Source organism: Nyctibius grandis, chromosome 4, assembly GCF_013368605.1.
Source record: "Nyctibius grandis isolate bNycGra1 chromosome 4, bNycGra1.pri, whole genome shotgun sequence".
Taxonomy (NCBI): domain Eukaryota; kingdom Metazoa; phylum Chordata; class Aves; order Nyctibiiformes; family Nyctibiidae; genus Nyctibius; species Nyctibius grandis.
In genome coordinates, this window is record NC_090661.1 from 51,941,170 (window position 1) to 51,953,699 (window position 12,530).

Here is a 12,530-nt window from a genome sequence, read left to right on the forward strand (position 1 = left end):
CATGATGTGTCTACCAACACTACAGCCGAAGACCTGGAGAAATTAACCTATCTTATAAAAGGAAAGTCACAAACAGTGTTTTTCTTCTAAAAAAGAAAAAAAAAGTTTAAAGTATTTTTTTCCTTCTGAGAATTTTTTTAAGCCTTCTGGGAGATTGGCACTGTATACTAACTTGTAGCCCATGAGGATTTTGTTTTCCTTTATTTCACTTTGCCTGTATTATGAACTACTGTTTTTAATACAGAAATCTTAGCAGTCACTTACTTCTAGCAGCATTTGCTGCTCTGTAATGGGGGATTTTCCCTTAAGAATCTATATACCACTTTCAGCTGGTGAATATTTTCTCATCAGAGCTAGGGAGACTAGAAAGTTACTTGTTCCTAAATGCTGTAAAGATCAGTCTGAGAGCAAATCAAAGTATCTTAAAACCCATTCAGCAGGCTTCATATGCTGCTCACGTGATTTGTTTCTTTTTGTCAGTAATCAAGAGGCAGGGAATGGGAGCTACTATTTCAGCTGGTAATTACTACATTACCTTAATGTGCCCAAGAAGTGGGTACATATTAAAACAACCTTTGTAGTACTGGTTCAAAATTCTTGTTATTTTTATATAAGAAGGTGGTAAACAAAGGAATTCAGGGTGTCTTCTTCAGGGAAAAAAGTTTACATGATGTCCTTTCACACAAATGGGATGTCACTTCAGGAAGAAGACTGACACTACACTACATTAGCTGCTGTGGGATAATGGAGTCAATGTATTAAAGGTCAGCCCAGGACAAGAAATTTAATTATAGAATGTCAGACAACCTCAAATTCACATGGTACAGTAGGAATTCAAAGGGATCAGGAATAAGGCAGAGCATCGCAATACATCACCCTCTTCATGCTCTTGTAAAACAGATCATTTACATTTCCATAAGCACAATACAAGATAGAGTACTAAAATGTCATTATTCATTTTCTAAATCTCATTTCACTTCTTTTCCTCTGTTGGTGCATTTTGGTGGATAAATCTAATTCCAAAGTCTCCAACCAGAATCTGCGCCACCAGCAAAACAGAAGAGTCACATCTCTTCTTTTATTCAACTTTGCACTTTTCTTTGTTGCCCACTGTTCTCCTTATGAACTTCCAGACTGTTCAAGATGGTTTTCATGAGATGAGGATCCTCCCATTTCCTAGTTATTTAACTCTTGGTGATAAAAACTGAGGAGCTTTTCATCCTTCCCTAGCCAAAGTACAGAGGGTCATTTCTACTTAGTCCTTTCTACTGCTCAGCAAGGATTTTGATAACGTCTCAACAAATATGTGCCATTATGAAGATGAAACCATGTATTTTCCAAGGCTATATAGGACAAATGACTGCATACTTTTATTTGTTTTTCTCTGTTCCTAGACAACATGCAACAGACACAATATGTACAAGGGATTCACATGTATCTCTTTTCCATTCATCCATGATGTAAGATACTTACTTACAGTTCACTTTGTTATTTCTAAGATATTAAAACAGTAGTGAGAGAATACAGCATTCATCTGCATATATCCACAAATAGGGAATTCAGTTTGCTCTCTTGGGTAGTGCTGCCATTTGTTTTATATCCCTTTAATTAAAACTGTCATTGCTGGGATTCTTTTTTTTTTTAATCTGCAAGGTTTTTGTGTAAGATCAATATTCATGTTTTTAAAAAGGGGAGGGGAGAAAGAGAGAGGGAGGCCCATCACTTGCATTTAATCACACTAAACAAGCTCTTTAGACAATTTGTTCTGAAATTCCTCTAATTAGAGCTTGCCCTCCAGGTAATGCTCTGATCTGATTTACCAGTGAGTATAAATTAGGGACATTATGTAATTAGCCCTAGACCACAAATGGAAGGAACAGCTGGGTGGCTTGGAGGGGAAGAAAATAAACAGCTCCCATGAGATTTCTTAATAAAAAAAATAAATTTAAATTTCTTAATAAAAGTCCCTTCTTCTAGATACAGTCTTTAATGACTGCTTTTCTAGCCTACTGTAAGAAGGAATCTTATATTTGAAGTTACTTTGAAAGATGGCACTTGGCATTCTGCATTAGCCTGGCACCTCTTCAGATATTGACACTCTACGAAGGGTAGCTGTGGATTCCTATCACATAGGAACCATCTTATTCAGGAGATATTAATATTTTAAGTAACTGGCAAAAATACCTTCACTGACGAGCAATGATGATGTCATCCATTCCCCATGAGTAATACATAAAGCCACTTCCTGCAATTTCTGTCTTCATTTTGACTCCTGCCTATCTTTAACCTGAAGTGTTATCATCTCACCTAGACCAAGGCTTAAAGAACAACCAAACTGCATTTAGCATACAATAAAATATAGAGGGTTGAAATACTGACTTAAAAATATTTTAATGTCTTAACAGTTTCCTGACAGTAACAACTCATGGCCTGCCTGAATTTTGTTTTTCCTGAGGAAAATTACATCATCTGTAAATTTTTCCTCAAATGATCAAATGTCAAAAATATTTTACCACTCTTAATACACTTAAATATGTGTACATATATAATTTTCAATTTCCATGTATTGCCTGCTTCACTATAATGTATGTAATAGATTACTGTCTTAATATAGAAATTACAGTTCCCAGAAATCATAGAATCATAGAATGGTTTGGATTGGAAGGGACCTTAAAGATCATCTCATTCTAAACCCCCTGCCATGGGAAGGGACACCTTTCCACTAGACCAGGTTGCTCAAAGCCCCATCCAACCTGGCCTTGAACACTGCCAGGGAGGGGGCATACATAACATCTCTGGGCAATATGTTCCAGTGTCTCACTACCCTCACAGTAAAGAATTTCTTCCTAATATCTAATCTAAATCTACCCTCTTTCAGTTTAAAACCGTTCCCCCTCATCCTATCACCACAAGCCCTTGTAAAAATTCCCTCTCCCACTTTCCTGTAGGCCCCCTTCAGGTACTGGAAGGCTGCTATAATATACTTAAGGGGAAAAAAATCAATAAATCATGCCACCAAAATGCTCCTGCAAGGTCTTTTGCCGTTAGTTATATAGCCATAACTATTCCCTGTGCCTATCTGATCCACCAACACTTCAACCAAGGTGCCTAGATAAAAGGCATAGCTCCTAAATTCTCTACCTGGCCAAGTGGCCAAGTGGTGAGTTAATCCTTAGGCAGTATCTCACTCGCCAACCTAAAATCAGGTGTGAAGATTTACCCACTAGCTAAGTAAATACAATGATGCAACAGATACAATGAACCATGTGAAGAAAGGTGTTTGGTTAACTTACTGATCACAGAATCACAGAATCACAGAATGTTAGGGATTGGAAGGGACCTCGAAAGATCATCTAGTCCAATCCCCCTGACGGAGCAGGATTGCCTAGACCATATCACACAGGAACGCGTCCAGGCGGGTTTTGAATGTCTCCAGAGAAGGAGACTCCACAACCTCTCTGGGCAGCCTGTTCCAGTGTTCTGTCACCCTTACCGTAAAGAAGTTTTTCCTCATATTTAAGTGGAACCTCCTGTGTTCCAGCTTGCACCCATTGCCCCTTGTCCTGTCAAGGGATGTCACTGAGAAGAGCCTGGCTCCATCCTCTTGACACTTGCCCTTTACATATTTATAAACATTAATGAGGTCACCCCTCAGTCTCCTCTTCTCTAAGCTAAAGAGACCCAGCTCCCTCAGCCTCTCCTCATAAGGGAGATGTTCCACTCCCTTAATCGTCTTTGTGGCTCTGCGCTGGACTCTCTCTAGCAGTTCCCTGTCCTTCTTGAACTGAGGGGCCCAGAACTGGACACAATACTCCAGATGTGGCCTCACCAGGGCAGAGTAGAGGGGGAGGAGAACCTCTCTCGACCTGCTAACCACACCCCTTCTAATACACCCCAGGATGCCATTGGCCTTCTTGGCCGCAAGGGCACACTGCTGGCTCATGGTCATCCTGCTGTCCACTAGGACCCCCAGGTCCCTTTCCCCTACGCTGCTCTCCAACAGCTCTGTCCCCAACTTGTACTGGTACATGGGGTTGTTCTTGCCCAGATTGCAGGACTCTACACTTGCTCTTGTTATATTTCATTAAATTTCTCCCCGCCCAACTCTCCAGCCTGTCCAGGTCTCTCTGAATGGCTGCGCAGCCTTCCGGCGCATCAGCCGCTCCTCCCAGCTTTGTGTCATCAGCGAACTTGCTGACAGCGCACTCTAATCCCTCATCCAAGTCATTAATGAATATATTGAATAGAACTGGTCCCAGTACCGACCCTTGCGGGACTCCGCTAGACACAGACCTCCAACTGGACTCTGTCCCATTGACCACCACTCTCTGGCTTCTTTCCTTCAGCCAGTTCACAATCCACCTCACTACCCGATCAAAATGTGAGAGGAAAGATTCATTGCTTTTATCTATCAGCAAATATTCCTCAATACTAAACTAGATTGCAAGTCCCTTAAAGACATAATTATTCCCCTCCTTGTCATTGTGTATTTCTCTCACTAAGAAAACAGATAAGATATGTGAGCAGGAAATAGGGAGAACTTCTCTCTCGTACATTATGTGGTGCAGCTGACTCAGGTCAGGAAATGTTGTAATTTGCCGTTATTATTACACTGTATCCTAAGTCCCAGAAATTCCCTTTTGCTACCCATAAGGTGCTCTAGTTTATGCATGACTTATACTCAAGCTTCCAGTCCCCAGAGAAATTTTCCATCACACCAGTTCTGTATAAGACAGAAAATTTCTTCTAAATTTTACCATAGCATTATTTCACTAGGTATGCTATTTAATTACTTAATTTTCACTTATATTATCAGCATTTATAACAAATCTCTTTGTAATAACATTGTCCCTAGTAGGAACCTCCCAAGTCAGTCATGAATTTCTGGGGTACCTCGTATTACACATCATCATAACACTAATGCCATGTGTCATGCTCTGAATATTTGACTCAGCAGCAAATGTCAATGATATTCTGTGCATACTTATTACACTAAAACTTTAGATCCAATAACTGAAAAAAATGGTACTGTGTTTGTACATACAAATATATGCATATGTGTGTGTATATATCCAAAGCTCATACTAACTTCTCAAACTGTTCTAGGATTTGAAAGATATTTTGGACCTCTTTCCCGGTTAGAAGTAAAATCACATGGCCCTCTTGACTACATGTTATTGTGTTTACCTTCAACTCAAGCCATTACAACTCATCAGAAAATCAGGTAGATACATACCTTTCAAAAACACTCTTTCGCTAGAATGGAGGTTACAATGCTACCTACTCTGCTTAGTTTTAATTTTGATCTTTGTCAAAATGGCTCTTAGCCAAGAAAGCACTCATTCAAGCCATCAAAGAAGGACCTTATGTTTCTGCTTCATTTAAATCAGTCCTCTTGCTTTTTCCCCCTCTACCCTTGTTTATACACTTTAAAAGTGTAATCATTTCAAATTCAAAATACTTCATAAAAATAAGTGAGGCATCATTTTTTTGTTTAATCTAACACAAATTTTGAATTCTTTCCAATGCTCAGAAGCCCCAGTGGAAACTATTGAGATGTTCATCACAAAACACCTATGATTCAGACAGCTCTGCTGCACATCTGATATAATGAAAAATCCAGTGTCCTTCCAATGAATGGATTGAGACCTTAGCTGGCCTCAGAATGCTCTTAAAAGAGACCAGTCTGAAATAAAACAAACTTAAAGGCGTTTCTTTTCTGGGACAAGCAGAATCATATTCAAGCCTGAGAGAATCTTGATTAAAAGCAATGATTTTGTCAGGAGAAGTCTTTATTATAATGAGATTTGCCTACAACTAAATGCACTGACTTTCATATTTTTTTTAATATTTTTATCCTAGGAATATCTCTCAGGGTATCATTTCAAAAAGAAAAGATTATAGAAGACTCCAAAAGGTGAAAGATAAGCAAATACTACATATATATGAATAATTTTATTTTAAATCATGTCGGTCTTCACAATGTATGCCATATATTTCAGAAGTTGCACTGCACAATCACTTGGAGTTCAATAAAGATAGGTCTACATATGTGGTTTCATTAATTATTGTAAATAGTGGCAAAATAGCTTTCTGGGAGTTCGTAATCCACCTGGAACATCAACCATATGCTTTAGCATATTATGAAGAGGAAAGTCACGCCAGTGACGGATCAGTGTCGATTACAGCTCTATACAACAAGAATTCAATTGGCAGCACTCAAGGATGAGTACCTGAAAAAGAAAAATTTTATGTTAATGAATATCTTATATTCACCAATTGCTAATGAAGAAATAGCTACAGCATCATTTAAACAGTGAAAGCTTTACATGCACTTATTACAGCAAGGAGTACAAAAAAAAAAGATAACATTATTCTGGATCTGCAGCCAATTGTAGCTCTTCTTTTTAGGAATATCTCACCCACAAAGAAGCAGTGGCCATTTTTTGAACTTGAGTTTCAGTGAGGAGGAAAAACCAGGAAATATCTTGTTTTGATTAATTGAATTAACAACCTACAAATTTTTCAGTTATGTTTTTCGTTCTGTCTCTATGTGATGAATTGCGAGTAACAGCAAGATCATAAAGAACACTCCACTGGCCTTTTCTTTTTAACTAAGCAAATATATACTTATATACTTACATTACATAGACTTACAACAAGGGAGTACATAATATCATGCACTACTGCTGTAATGTTATAGTAAAGAGTAAACAATATATCCGCAGATATTTAGGATATGTGAATTTCTTACTAGTAGCAAATTAATTATTGCAATACATTCATCAATCCACAAATAACTATCAGGTATTCTATACAAGGATCTATTCTATAAAAATACATTTTAAAAAAATATTTGGAGAGTTTTGAAAATGTTTTTACAGTTTTTCTTCAGCTACTAAGTTACAGTACAAATGTCACATGAAGAGTCTTTCTGAGATGGGTAGGAAAAAAGGACAGGAAAAAAATGAGAGGAAAAAAATTTTAGAAACCTTAGAACTGCTTTGTAGTATCTTATTGTTACTCTTCTAGGGAAGGTTCTTCTAGTATTAAAGGAGTAATTGTTTTGCTTCTAGGAAAAATATTTCACCATCAGGACTTGAAATGGGAGATTTGCTCCAATATGAAAATAAGGTTAGCTAGGGAGAAAAATAAATACTTTGGTTGATAGGCACAAATGCAGAAAACGAACACTTTCTGGTGAATAAAATAACTTTTATTGCACTGAAAAAAACTTTCAGCTGAAGAGGTCTCTTTTTTGGTAGGAGATGAATACAACCTATGAAACATTCCAATTAAATAATGCTTGAAAATACAGAGATGTTTGCATAAAAGAAAGAAGTCATTCACAAGTGAAAAAACTGTATGAAAATTGATCTAAACTTGAATCAGCAAGTATTCTGAAGAGGACTCCAGATCTTACTGAAAAAACATCCCAAAACCTGGAAAGGTATACTTTGAAGAAAACTTTACAATTTGATTACCAAACCCCATAGGAAAAAGAAGTTCAAGGGTTGTGTTGGGTTTTTTTTTGTTTCCATCTCCCCCCGCAACTGTTGTGAACAGTGACCTCCTTTAGTTCATGTCTGAAATCAATCACTTTGTATTCTGAGTCAATGTAGAGAATGATCAATTATGATAGTATGTTTGGTATTTCTAGTTCTGAATAAAGATGGCATTTGAAAACTAAACTGATAATAGGTAAGCATAAAATTAAACAAGTAGTCCTTAAACAAATAGCTTTGAATTTATAAAAGAACAAAATAAATTCCACTTGTGCAGTTAACTTAATAGCTGCCCTGGTTAAAACTGATTTCCATTATCAGCATTATTGACACAAAAATAATGTTCATTTTAGTTTAATAACCTGTGTTTATGTGAAGGTTAATGTTTCTTCAGCAAGGTGGATAGAGATTTTCTGGAGGTGCATCTTTCAGAAAATATATTCAAGGATTATCCTTTTTGCCTCTGTAGAAATTTTCATTTCCACTCCTAGAAGATATTAAGATATGCATACAAAGATTCCTGAAGGCACATTGCCAAAATTGGTTATCCGAAAACAGTCAGAGGGAACATTATGACTCGTAAAAACAGCAGATTTATTTTTTTTTTTAGTTTTATTGAAAAAAGGTTTTGGAACAGTGATAGAAGTCTGCATGAAGGAGATAGGTGTGTGGGCCTAGAGTAAGTCTTTCATTGTGACTTCTACCTTCTATGCACAGAAGGAACTGAAATTTAGTTCTCACTGTTTTCATCTGTCCTTTTACTAAAACTCTCAGGCCGTACCTATGTAAAGAAATGGCGATGTGTCAAGTATGACACAAACCATATCAATTCAGCTACCATAGCATGAACTTCTGGCTCAAAGCAGGGCAGCCTGCTAACATGCTGAATATAGAGATAAGAATTTTAATCTTGATGCAATCAGATCCTTAAATAATTTAAAAAAAAAAACAAAACTCCTTATAGTGGGTTTTAATGTCTCTTTTCAAATAAAGATGTGGGTATGAACTATCATTTGACTAATCTGCATGAATCAATTCCAAAAATACATTCTCATTGTGTTACTGATCCAAATATCTACAATTGCAAACAAAACTCATATGTATTTTCATCAAGTCCCTTAAAAATGCTGCCTTAATGGATATATCTTCTTGCATAGTCTCTTGCAGTAATATATATACCAAAAGCAACATAAAAATGGGGAGAAATGGCAGCAATAAAGAACACTGCTCAACTCATACCTCATTTTCTGTCTGCAATACTTACAGAGAGCTAAGTTATGAAGAAATACTACAAAGAAACTTGGTGTCCATTCCTGGAATTGTATCCTTGAATTTGACCCTATCTATGAACTTTTTCATAAGCACTCAGTACGCAAAATGTGTTGTATAAACTAGAGGATTTATTATACTGCTGAGAAGTCAGGGTTCTCCTCCACTTAACCACTGAAGATGTTAGAAGAACCACATAAGGTCGTTAGTTTTGTAAAGTAAGTATCAGAGTGTTAACAAAAATCCCGCCCTTCATAAATGAATAAAACAAATGTTCAGCTGAACACCAGACAAATATTTTAGAAGGCACAAATAAGAAAAGTTACAAAACTGCAGGAAACAAATATCTTGTTCTTAGTTATAAGAATTTTAGAATAGCATGTATCTCCTTTTTTGAAATCTAAGATCTAATAAAGCAACTTGAAGATGAAAAAAAGCACAAAGAAAGTAAGCAGTAATTACAAATAACCTTATATCACATATGCTTTGCAGTGAATCTTCAAAGGAAGTAATGAAAGACTATTTGGGGAATAGGTGTCATATATATTTGGGGTCTTAGAATGACCATGGCACCTGTCTTGATCTGACATAGTTGTGAAGTAACAGGGTGGCACTTGTCTAAATCTGCAGCACATCATGTACTCTGAACAGTAACACTGTTCATTGACCCTTAGCACTGTCTTTCCCAGATAGTCATCTATTGGCATGTAACAATAAAAACTCTTATTCAACCTAAGCAAGCTTACTTTTGGTTCACAGAGAACATTATACCAACACCCTAGTCAAGACAAATCTAAATTTTATCATGCCTTCACCTTTGAATTTTAACCTCTACAATAACAGAACTGCACAGGCATAAAAAAAGGAATTAGCTTTCTTTTTGAGGACTGGCACAGGCCTGCTGTTATTGCACAAACTCTATGGTGAAATGAGTCTCAGGGCATTCCAGGTGAATAGCAGTGTTCAGTCAATCCTTTTTGCTTTGAAAGGGCAATTCGGTTAAGCACACAGTTTGGCTAAACTTGGCTTCACTGTATATAATGTCAGAACATAAATGTAGAAAGTTCTTCTATGATACCAAAAGATGGCAACTATCCCCAGCAAGATGAATGATGGCCCTTGTTAGCTTCATAATAATAAAAATAATAATTTCAAAATTATAGACAAGAGCATCACATTAGGAAAAAAAAATAATAAGAAATTAATCGCAAATGCCTTAGATATATAAAGTAGTTTAGTTTCTCATTTAAACTTTAGTTGACCTAGCCAAACCTCCTGAAAACACTAAGAAGGGTAAAACACATCCCTCCTGAGATCTTTCCTCTGAAGTAATTTAGACATAAATTGAAAAAACTTTATTGAATTCTATTACCCAAAGGAAGCAAAACTTATACAGGAAACATGTTCAAGTCATATGAGGAAGCAAAAAGCATCCATAATATGTGTTTAGATATTATGGTGGTAGCTCGTGAGAATGACATCAAAGAAGGTATTATCAATGTAAATATAGTAGATATACACAAGTCTCTTTTAATGCTTTCTAATATATATCAATGCTCTCAATCCACCTGTCATTTCTGAGAAAAGCACACTACTATACCAGGAATGTGAATGTTACTTAACGTGAATAAGATCCCTTTTATTCCTTTGATTCCTATTGCAAATAAGCTCATGCCACATCTCATATGTATCTCTGGTTTTGCAGAAGTGCTGTTTCAGGATCCTCCAAAATTATCCTGTAGTTCTGCCAGAGAAATCAAAGTAAGACAGTGGCTAACCTTACATATTGACTGCGAAGGTTTAAATTCCATAGGCTTCATAAGACTTTTCTCCAGGGATGTTTTGAAAAGAACTTTTCTCTGCTGATACCAGAACTTTTCATGACTTCTATTACCAGCTTTCTGATAGCATTACCCACAATATTACTTTCTTAGTGAGATGGAATCTAGCCAAGAAGAGATTGAAAAAATACTTTATTTACACACACAATTAAAAGACCCATTCTTAGCCAGAGACATTTATTTTCTTTTTACCTGTCAGTGAGCAAATTTTGGAAATGCTTCTGTGCACAAAATGGTGGCAGGCTTTCATTTAGTTTATTGATCTGTGAAAGCTTGTATAAACTTGTACCTTACGGAGGTGTGAAAAGTCTTTAACTGATGTAATGGCTATAGCTTAAGGTTTTCCTCAGATTTTTGCTTGTAAAAGAAGCAGTGCTGACTAAAGAAATGTTCTGAACAGATGTTTGTAACTCAAGCAACATTGGTATTACCACAGTTTAAAATACAGTAAGTCTTTGAACCTTTTTAAGAAAGTATATTATTCAGGAGCCAGTATTTATAGATTATATTTATGTCAAACTTACAATGAGGGCATTTATAGTACTGTATGTTTCAGTATAGCTCAGTAAGTTCACAGTTCAATAAGGCATGGGTAAGTCTTCTGAACTGAATGAATTCTTTGTTTGTCTTCTAATAATTTTTTCCTAGTTAAATAAGCTGAACAAACTGTGTGAGTGAATAACAACAAAGATAAGACTTTGTCTTTAGAAAAGAAGTTTTAAACTGAAAGAGGGTAGATTTAGATTAGATATTATTCACCTCCATCCCCGGAAAGGTGATGGAACAACTTGTCCTTGGTGCTGTCTCTAGGCACATCAAGGATAGGGGGATCATTAGGGGCACTCAGCATGGCTTCACCAAGGGGAAGTCATGCTTAACCAACTTGATAGCCTTTTATGAGGACGTAACCCGGTGGAGAGATGATGGTAAAGCTGTGGATGTGGTCTATCTCGATTTCAGTAAAGCGTTTGACACGGTCTCCCACAGCATCCTCGCAGCTAAACTGAGGAAGTGTGGTCTGGATGATCGGGTAGTGAGGTGGATTGTGAACTGGCTGAAGGAATGAAGCCAGAGAGTGGTGGTCAATGGGACAGAGTCCAGTTGGAGGCCTGTGTCTAGCGGAGTCCCGCAAGGGTCGGTACTGGGACCAGTTCTATTCAATATATTCATTAATGACTTGGATGAGGGAATAGAGTGCACTGTCAGCAAGTTCGCTGATGACACAAAACTGGGAGGAGTGGCTGACGCACCGGAAGGCTGCGCAGCCATTCAGAGAGACCTGGACAGGCTGGAGAGTTGGGCGGGGAGAAATTTAATGAAATATAACAAGGGCAAGTGTAGAGTCCTGCATCTGGGCAAGAACAACCCCATGTACCAGTACAAGTTGGGGGCAGAGCTGTTGGAGAGCAGCGTAGGGGAAAGGGACCTGGGGGTCCTAGTGGACAGCAGGATGACCATGAGCCAGCAGTGTGCCCTTGTGGCCAAGAAGGCCAATGGCATCCTGGGGTGTATTAGAAGGGGTGTGGTTAGCAGGTCAAGAGAGGTTCTCCTCCCCCTCTACTCTGCCCTGGTGAGGCCGCATCTGGAATATTGTGTCCAGTTGTGGGCCCCTCAGTTCAAGAAGGACAGGGAACTGCTAGAGAGAGTCCAGCGCAGAGCTACGAAGATGATTAAGGGGGTGGAACATCTCCCTTATGAGGAGAGGCTGAGGGAGCTGGGTCTCTTTAGCTTAGAGAAGAGGAGACTGAGGGGTGACCTCATTAATGTTTATAAATATGTAAAGGGCAAGTGTCAAGAGGATGGAGCCAGGCTCTTCTCAGTGACATCCCTTGACAGGACAAGGGGCAATGGGTGCAAGCTGGAACACAGGAGGTTCCACTTAAATTTGAGGAAAAACTTCTTTACGGTGAGGGTG

At 37.7% G+C, this 12,530-nt stretch overlaps 1 long non-coding RNA gene across 1 annotated transcript in view; it reads right to left on the reverse strand.

Annotated features, from left to right (window-relative positions):
- Positions 1-5,938: 5,938 nt before the first annotated feature.
- Positions 5,939-12,530, reverse strand: part of LOC137662822 (uncharacterized) — a 93,567-nt gene continuing 86,975 nt past the window's right edge. Inside the window, exon 4 of the long non-coding RNA XR_011048058.1 lies at positions 5,939-6,233. This is a non-coding gene — a long non-coding RNA (uncharacterized lncRNA). The remainder of the gene's footprint in view (positions 6,234-12,530) is intronic.